This window comes from Telopea speciosissima, chromosome 6, assembly GCF_018873765.1.
Source record: "Telopea speciosissima isolate NSW1024214 ecotype Mountain lineage chromosome 6, Tspe_v1, whole genome shotgun sequence".
Classification (NCBI taxonomy): domain Eukaryota; kingdom Viridiplantae; phylum Streptophyta; class Magnoliopsida; order Proteales; family Proteaceae; genus Telopea; species Telopea speciosissima.
In genome coordinates this window covers 39318009-39327417 of record NC_057921.1, presented here as the reverse complement: position 1 = coordinate 39327417, position 9409 = coordinate 39318009, and positions in this window count along the sequence as shown.

Below are 9409 nucleotides of genomic sequence, written 5' to 3'. Positions count from 1 at the left end.
TACATGAACATCATACTAACATTGATGGGGATGGAATGGTCACTTAGAATACACAAGGGGTGTGTTCCTCCAAATGAATGTAGCACAAGGTCACGAACACTGAAGCTTGCTTTGCTCTCCAATAGCCAAAGCTTAAGATTGAAGGAGACTCTTCTCTTTTCAACTCTCAACTCTCTAAAATTATTAGCAATTGAGAACTAACGATTAGTTCTTAAAATTGACCTAAGCCTTCTCTTTTAAAGAGAACGCTTATTTTGGATATTATAGTCTAACGGTTCAACTCGTCCCAAGTGGTGTGATCCTAAAGGATAGCCCTTTAAGTTATCTATATTTGCACATAAGAAAATCTCTACAATAAAAATATCCTTAATTGCATAAAAGGACATCTCTACAAAAGGTGTAACCTAAAAACCCCGAATCGATAGATGTTTTATTACACTTTCTCCCCACACTTCTAACATCCCCCCTCAACCACGGAATAAAATTCACCACCACGATTCTGGTCTACTATAATTAATCACGAGAGTGTCTAGGACTTTGAATGGCCGAAAAACAATTGAAAACTATTTTCAAAATAATTTAATTTAATATAAGAAAATAAAATTTTCTGTTGCAAACACTTCACAAATACCAAGGCATTGGATTTGGCACAATCAAATTCGACAACTCTCTTTTGGATGTTCTCAGTATATGGGCAGTGGAAACCCTATTGAGCATTACATCTATTACTATCCAGATTGCATACTCCGAGCGACCGATATATAGTCAGTTCTTTCGATAGACATCAACCATTAACTCACCACAAATACACACAATACGAATAAAATAGCGAGTATCTCTCATGTATGGGAAAAGTAACTACCAGAGATTCTCATCGCAAATCAAAACACGGCGGTAAATAATCCAAGAATCTCTATGGATCAATGTTTAACACTAGATGTACCCATATTTATATTTTTGCCCAATCCCTATTGAACGAATGTACAATACGGCAACCATAGAACAGATTGCCCAATTCTGTCCAAAGTTGTGAACAACAAACAGTATAAAGTAGGCAGTGCACAAAAGCACATTTATGACAAGCACATAATAGTAGTAAATCAATTAATTAATTTAATCAAATTAAATCGGGTTTGATGGACACACATCAATATGTAACATATTAATAACCTCCCACTTGTACATCAAATCCAATGTCCAACTACTCTTATACCCATGTTTTCAACATGTCAATTGAATACTACAGGTGCAAGTCCCTTAGTCAAGGGGTCAGATAAGTTATCTACGAATCAACTTTGGCAATGGATACGTCGCCTCGTTGTATGATCTCTCGAATGAGATGATATTTACGCTCTACATGCTTATTCTTCTGATGTGCTATTGGTTCCTTAGTCTAGGCAATGGCTCCTCTGTTATCACATAACAGACTTATAGGGTTCTTCACGAGGTCAGGTACAACCCCTAGGTAGGTGAGAAATTTTCTCAACCACACCCCCTCCTTGGCTGGTTCACATGCTGCTAAGTATTCAGCCTCAATTGTGGAATCTACCGTTGACTTCTGCTTTGCACCTTCCATATGACAGCCCCTCCTCCTAACATGAAGATCATTTCAGAAGTCGATTTCCTATCATCTTTATCTGATTGGAAATCTGAATCTGTGTATCCTACTACTGATAAGTTATCTGCACCATAAACAAGGAAATGATCCTTTGTTCTTCTCAAGTACTTCATGATGCACTTAACATCAGTCCAGTGATCCTGTCTAGGATTTGATTGATCGGCTGATCATACCAACTACATGACATATATCCAGTCTGGTACATAGCATTGCATACATAAGGCTTCCAACCACTAAAGCATATGGAATCCCTTTCATAGTCTCTATATCCTCAGGAGTCTGAGGACATTGTGACTAGAAAGTGTAATCCCATGTCTGAAAGGAACATATCCTCTCTTAGAATCTTGCATTCTAAATTTACCCAGAATTTTGTCTATATAATTGGCTTGGGACAATCCTAAAATTTTAAGTTTCCTGTCTCTAACTACTTTGATGGCTAGTATGTGTGTGGCATCACCTAAGTCTTTTATTGAGAAATTTGTAGATAACCATACATTTACAGAAGATAGCATTCCTACATCATACTCGATGAGAAGTATGTCATCTACATACAGGACAAGGAAACAAACAGAGCTCCCACTAAACTTCTTGTAAACACAGGGTTCATCAAGATTCTGATCAAATCTAAACTTTTTGATTGTTTGATCGAACCTATGTTCCAACTTCTAGATGCTTGTTCAAGTCTATAGATTGACTTCAACAACTTACACACTTTGTTCTCCTCTCCTTAAGTGGTGAACCCCTTAGTCTGGGAAATATAAATGTCCTCATCAAGATGTCCATTCAAGAAAGTTATTTGTATATCCATCTGCTAGATCTCATAATCCAAGTGTGTTGCTATGGCAAGTAAAATCCATGTTAACAAAACAGAAAATAGGATAATGCTTGAATGATCAATGTGATCACACAAACCTATGTATTTATAATAAAAAGAGTTACAACATAAAGTCTAAAATACCCCTAGCATAGCCGACTTAACTAGTTGATACAGAAAAATAAAGAAATAACAATAAAAAGATCAGAATACCCCCATGGTATTCTGGTGTACATTATTTAACACTCCCTCTCAAGTTGGAGCAAATATGTCAATTATGCCCAACTTGACTAAATTAGGATGAAATAGCTTTCTAGATAATCCCTTGGTGAATATCAGCAAGTTAATCAACAGACTTCACAAAGGAAACACAAATTAGCCCTTCTTCCAATTTCTCTTTGATGAAATGTCTAGCCACTTCAACATGCTTGGTGCGGTCATGTTGTACCGGGTTATGTGCAATGCCAATTACAACCTTGTTGTCACAGTACAACATCATAGGAAGATGAATAGGAACACCAAGATCTTGTAGCAAGCCTTTGAGCCAAAGCAGCTCACAAATGTCGTGTGTCATAGCATGAAATTCTGCTTCAGCACTAAAATGAGCCACCACATTTTGCTTATTGCTACGCCAGGTGACAAGATTGATACCTACAAAAGAATAATACCTAGAGATAGACTTGCGATATGAACAACCAGCCCAATCAGCATTAGTATATGCCTTTATCCGTAGGTGACCATGAGAAGACAGGAGAATGCACTTTCCAGGAGCTGACTTCAAGTAGTGAAGGATACGAAGAACATCCTCCATATGAGAAGAGTAGGGATCATGCATAGATTGACTCACAGTACTCATCGCAACAGCAATGTCAGGACATGTGTGAGAGATAAATCAACTTCCCCACTAATCTTTGATGTCGGCCTTTATCAACAGGTTCACCCTTTTTTTCCTTGAGACGAACATTAGCAACCACAGGATTTTCTGAAGGATGACACCCTAATACACTAGTTTCTGCCAACAAATCTATGGCATACTTCCTTTGGGAGAGAAAGATGCCTTTAGAAGATCTGGCAACCTCAATCCCAAGAAAGTACCGTAGTTTTCCTAGATCTTTAGTCTCAAACTCCGGCACAAGAAAAGTCTTCAATCGGCTGATCTCATCCCCATCATTGCCAGTAACCACTATGTCATCAACATAGACTATAAGAATAGTGAGTTTTCCACCAACTGTCTTTATAAAAAGAGTGTGATCAGCATTACTCTGCTTATAACCCATAGAAATCATGGCTTTGTGAAACCGGCCAAACCACGCTCGAGGTGATTGCTTCAGCCCATAAAGTGCACACTTAAGTTTACACACTTTACCTTGGTTTTTGTCACAAGAGAATCCTGGTGGATTGTCCATATACACCTCCTCATCTAGTTCTCCATTTAGTAAAGCATTCTTCACATCCAACTGTTGCAATTCCCATCCAAGGTTGACTGCACAAGATAACAAAACTCGAACAGCATTCAACTTAGCAACAAGGGCAAAGGTCTCCTGGTAATCAATGTCGTATGTTTGGGTGAACCCCTTTGCCACGAGTCGTGTCTTATACCTATCCACAGTGCCATCCGCCTTCTGTTTCACTACAAACACCCACTTGCATCCAACAGTTCTCTTCCCAGGTGGAAGAACCACAAGCTCCCATGTGTTATTTTTTTTTTTCAGGGCTACCATTTCTTCCATCATTGTTGCCTTCCACTTTCCATCTGATAGAGCTTCCTGCCAGTTGTTAGGAATACAAACAGAAGAAAGAGAAGAAACAAAAGTAAGAAAAGATGGAGAAAGGGAGTCATAAAAACAATATGGGATATAGGGTACTGAGTGTAAGCCCTAACACCTTTGCGTAAAGCAATAGGTAGATCAAGAGAAGAAGTATTACCAGGTGGAGAAGCAAGTTCTGGAGATAGGTTCAGCAACTGGATGGGTACTGGTGTTACAGTGGATTGAAGCTGCTTATGTTTCCTTATATAGGTCTACATATTAGATTCATTAATCCTCCTTTGAAACTCACTAATGGTCTTCTGGGCTGGAGTTTTCTGGATTGGAGTGTTCTTCCCCTGAATAGGAATGTCAACAACAGTGTCTGTGATGGTCTCCCCTTATATAGGAGCCTCTCCCCCTGAAAGAGGATTAAGAGTAGGAGGAACAGGAGAAACAAGAACAGACTCATTGTGACCATATTGTAGGGGAGGTTCTATGGTCAACACATCTTCACTAACACTCTCCCCTTGAAGAGGTGGGGACAAATAATACGAGACACTCTCATGAAAGACAACATCCATACTTACCATAGTACGTCAGGCAGGAGGATAATAGCACTTGTACCCCTTTTGGGTGGCAGGGTACCCTAAAAAAATACAACGGAGACTAAGGGGCTCAAGTGTACCAGGGGACTTAGTACCCTTGGCATAACAAACACAACCAAACACCTTAGGGGTAACAACAAAAGAAAAAGAGCCAAGTAAAACTTGATAGGGGACTTGGAACCAAGAACCCAACTAGGCAACCTATTAATTAAATAGGCTGTAGTGAGGATATCATCTCTCCAATAGAAGAATGGGACATGTCGAGCAAACATTAGTGCTCTTGCCACCTCCAAGAGATGGTGATTCTTCCTCTCAGCCACACTATTCTGTGCTGGAGTATCAACATAGCTAGTCTGATGTAAGATCCCATAGGCAGTAAGGTATTTTTGGAGCTGACCTTCCATATAACTCTATCCCATTGTCAATTCTCAAGACTTTGAGAGTGGCATTAAATTGGGTTTGAACTACCTTGTAAAAAACTGAAAACATGAAAAAACTTCATTTTTTGTGTGCATGAGGTAGACCCAAGTGAATCGGGAATAACAGTTTATGAAAGTGACATACCACCGATGACAAAAAATAAATGCTTTTCTACTAGGACCCCACACATTAGTATGAACCAAATGAAACAAGGAAGAAGACCTTTTATTAGAACTAGGATAGTTTGAATGTGTCTATTTGGCCAAAACACAAGGCTCACAAAAAAATTCTTCATTATTACAACTTTTAACTAATGCTGGAAATAAATGTGATAAAGTTCCTAAGGGAGGTGTCCTAGTCTAGAATGCCATTGGTGTAATTTAGAGGAGAAAGATGCAGGTTGACAGAGCTGAGAAGGTAATGCTTGTGTAATAAGAGGTTCACCATCAAGCAAGTACAATCCACCATGTATTTTACCCAATACAATCGTCTTCCCTAAGTCCAATTCCTGAAAGACACAATGAGTAGAAAAAAATGTCACTTTACAATTCAAATTTTTGGTAATACTAATAACGAGAAGATTAGTAGTGACATTTGGAATATGCAACACAGAAGATAAGGTAAGAGAAGGGGAACAACTAAGGAAGCGTTTGGTTGCATAAATCAACAGGACGGTGTTCTGTTGGACCATAATTCTAAATTAATAAAACCGTTTAGTTGCCTAATTCCAATGGATTACAAGAATTGCATAATTCTGATTTTTACACTAAACTTGATCCATATCTGAGTTCACCTAAAGAGGTGAACTCAGATATGAATTACAAATTCTAGGCTTAGTATAAATAACATCATCCAACTTTGAATCATAAGCTTATTGCCCTAAATCAAAAAATGATCTAAAAATCATGATTTTTGCTTCAACTAGGGAAAAACGATCGTCGTCTTCCATGGCCTGAACCTGTGATCTCTCTCTCTCTCTCTCTCTCTCTCTCGCTCCCTCTTTGCTCTCTCACTCTATCGACCGTGTCTGACCCAGGCCATCTCTCGACCTTTCTCTGGTGATGCCCTTCTCTCCATCTCCTTCTCTGAAGAAACAGATCTTGCAAGCGTTGGCTCTCTGGACCATCCTCTATCACACCCTTCTCTCCATCTCCTTCTTGGAAGATTTGAACGATCTGAGAACAAATGAATCTCAGAAGGCAGTGGTCTCTTTCTGTGGGAGCTTGAGGGAGAAGAGAGAGAGAGAGAGATCGTACCAAGGAGAAGGGGGAGGAGTTGAGAGATCGTGGAATGGAAAAGAAGAAGATATGGGTAGTAGCACCTGATTCAAGTCGGTGAACAACAAGAAAGGTTGGGACTGGGTTGAGATTAGAAGAAAAATCGAACCAAATAGGGTTGTGATTCTTCAAGAGGTATTGTTCTTGTTCTCAAATGACGTTTGGATCATGTATTCTCTGTTTTAGCTTTATTTTGGAGTTCATTTGAGATAGAAAGCACCAAGATGAAGGGGTTTTATGGATTTGTATCTATTTGGGTTTGAGTTTGGGTTGTCTGTTTCTCTATTTGGAGTTTTGATTCTTGTTTTCAAAACTTAAAATCTGGAATGATCAGTGAAATAGTAGGAGGAGGAGGAAGAGGATTTGAGGAGCAGCAAGAAGGGTTGCTACTGACCTGTAGCAGGCTCGACCAGCAGCTTGACTTGCTACTACCGTGGAAACGATCTGGAAACCTATGTGAAATGCATCATTCAATTTTCTCCTTATGTATATTTCTTCTTCTTATTTGATTGTCTTCATTTTATTTTAGTGAGATTGATCAGACTGCCTACTCATAGGATGTTAACCATAAAGAAAGATTTTAGTTGTTTGAACTCTGAAAAATATTTTGTAATTTTCAAGCCTCCTGTTGCAATATTTGGGAGTGACCCAAGACGAATAAGGATGTACTTCGATTCTGTTCTTGTGGTGGAACCTCAATTCCTCAAATATGACCTCTTTTTTATTTAGTTGTAACATCTAATGCTCATATCATATCTTGTCTGACACAATTTCCCAAACCCAAGCTTTGAGAGGTCCCATTCTTGAAATTGTGTATTCCGTCTATTCCGTCCCCCCTCCCCTTCTCTGTTTTCCATTATTCCCTACAATATGAAATGAACCTTAAAGTACTTGCAACACTTGAGTTTGTTACCAGGCCATATTGATGTCTTATGCTCTTTCAAGTGTTGACATCTACACAGACGAAATTCTAGCATTAGTTGCTTATTCAAGTCTCTACTTTTTGTTCTTTTAGTTCTATAAATTCAAACTTAAAAGGTCATATTGTCAATGGTTCTATATGTTCTTTTCATCTTTACTTTCTGATCATATATTTTTTTTTCAGCCTTTACCTATGATACTTCAATATGGTTAACTCCTTCCAGTTATTTTGAATATTTTGTCCTATTATTCTCAACTCTCAAGGGCCTTTCTTGGTTACTTGTTAGTAGCTAAAGATGGGTTTTGAAGACTGTTCTCATACTTCTATAAAACCAGAAATCCCATCCAAAACCCAAATAATGGGATGTTAACAGTAGATTTTCCATTACACCGGTGGCTTCACCATCTGAGGAATTGGCTGATTCATAGCAGCAGCAATGTCAATCCTTCAGATTGGACTATTCTTGCTCCCATTTATGAACAGTCATTTTCTTGAACTCAGCTTTTCCCCCCTCCTCTCTTTATCTTGCCTTTTTTTTTTTCTGCTATTCTTTTTAAGCCATCTTGTTTCTGTCATAATCTTGCTTGTTTCCAGTTAGTAGTAGGTCAGAGCTTGCAGCATGGATTAAGGATTAGAGATTGTAGCATGGATTAATTGGACCATCTTTAAGCTTAGAATCCATATTAAATTAGAGTGTGTTCTCAGCTGGAAAATTCTCTTCTTTTCTAATGCAAGTTCAAGTGATGTTGCTAGAAAATTCCCTTCTTTTAGTTGATTGCTTTTAATAATTCCACTGTGGATTGGCTTCAAATATTTTTTTCATTCTTGTTCAGTTGATATATGTTTTTGTGATATGGTTTATGTAGGTAGGTGAGTCTTTAGCTCAAAAGGAAGAGCACCTGGGTTTGTTCCCAGGAAATGATGGTTCGACTCCATCACGACTCTCATGTAGCAGTAGCTTCTTATTTAATTTCTTATCAGAATAGGGTGAGATTTGGGGGAATTTGAACTTTTGTTTTCCTTTTATTGGAAGTGTTGTGTTTCAGCCTAACTTCAACTTCAAATTTTGGTTAATTGAAAATCTCTTGTTTCTGAATTTTAAGTTTCAGATGTGGAAGACAACTTGAGGAGGATTCATTAACATAACAGAAATACTTATGCAAACGTATGAATGTGATGTCATATAAAGGCAGAATAATTGTGTCCCCACCAATGACTCACTTTTCAGTTTGCTCTACATCGGGTAGTAAAAATTGAAAATGTAAATTTTTAACACATCTCTTGTTTTCCACTTATTACAGTTTAGGGAAGGGAATTATGAATGGGAGATTCCTTCAATTGACTTAAATGAAAGCTATTGAGACATATTGAGTCATACCCTCTATGCTAGCACTTGAGCACAAATTCACCCCCACCCCTTGCTATCCCTACACCTTAACACTACATTCACACAGTCACCCTCACCCCTTGCTGCCCCTACACTTGAGCACACACTCACCCCCATCCTTTGCTACCCCTACACCAAAGCACACACTCACCCCACCCTTTGCTCACTCACATACTCACACATAGCAATGGTATATTAGTAATTTTAGGTTATATAAGGATGGGTGGTAATTGGATTTAATTAATTATTTGGGAACATTAATATGGTAACCGTATTATTATTTTTTATTTTTTTTGTTAATGTGTCTTTTAATTTTAAATGTAAGGTTTAGTAACTGACAGACTCAGGGTAACCAAACAGTTTTTCAAATAGATTCAGGATAAATCCAACTGACAGACTCAAGGTAACCAAACAGTTTTTCAGGAAGAATCACGTCACAGAATCATGATAGCCAAATAGTTTATTTTCTGGAATTATGATTCAACTGATGGTAACTCAAGTGGATGACCATCCACAATCAAACCACATCCAAAAGATTTACGCAACCAAACGCTTCCTAATGGATCCTTCCCAAAAATAGATGAGAGGGATCCATCATCTATTTTGACTTTATCCTTG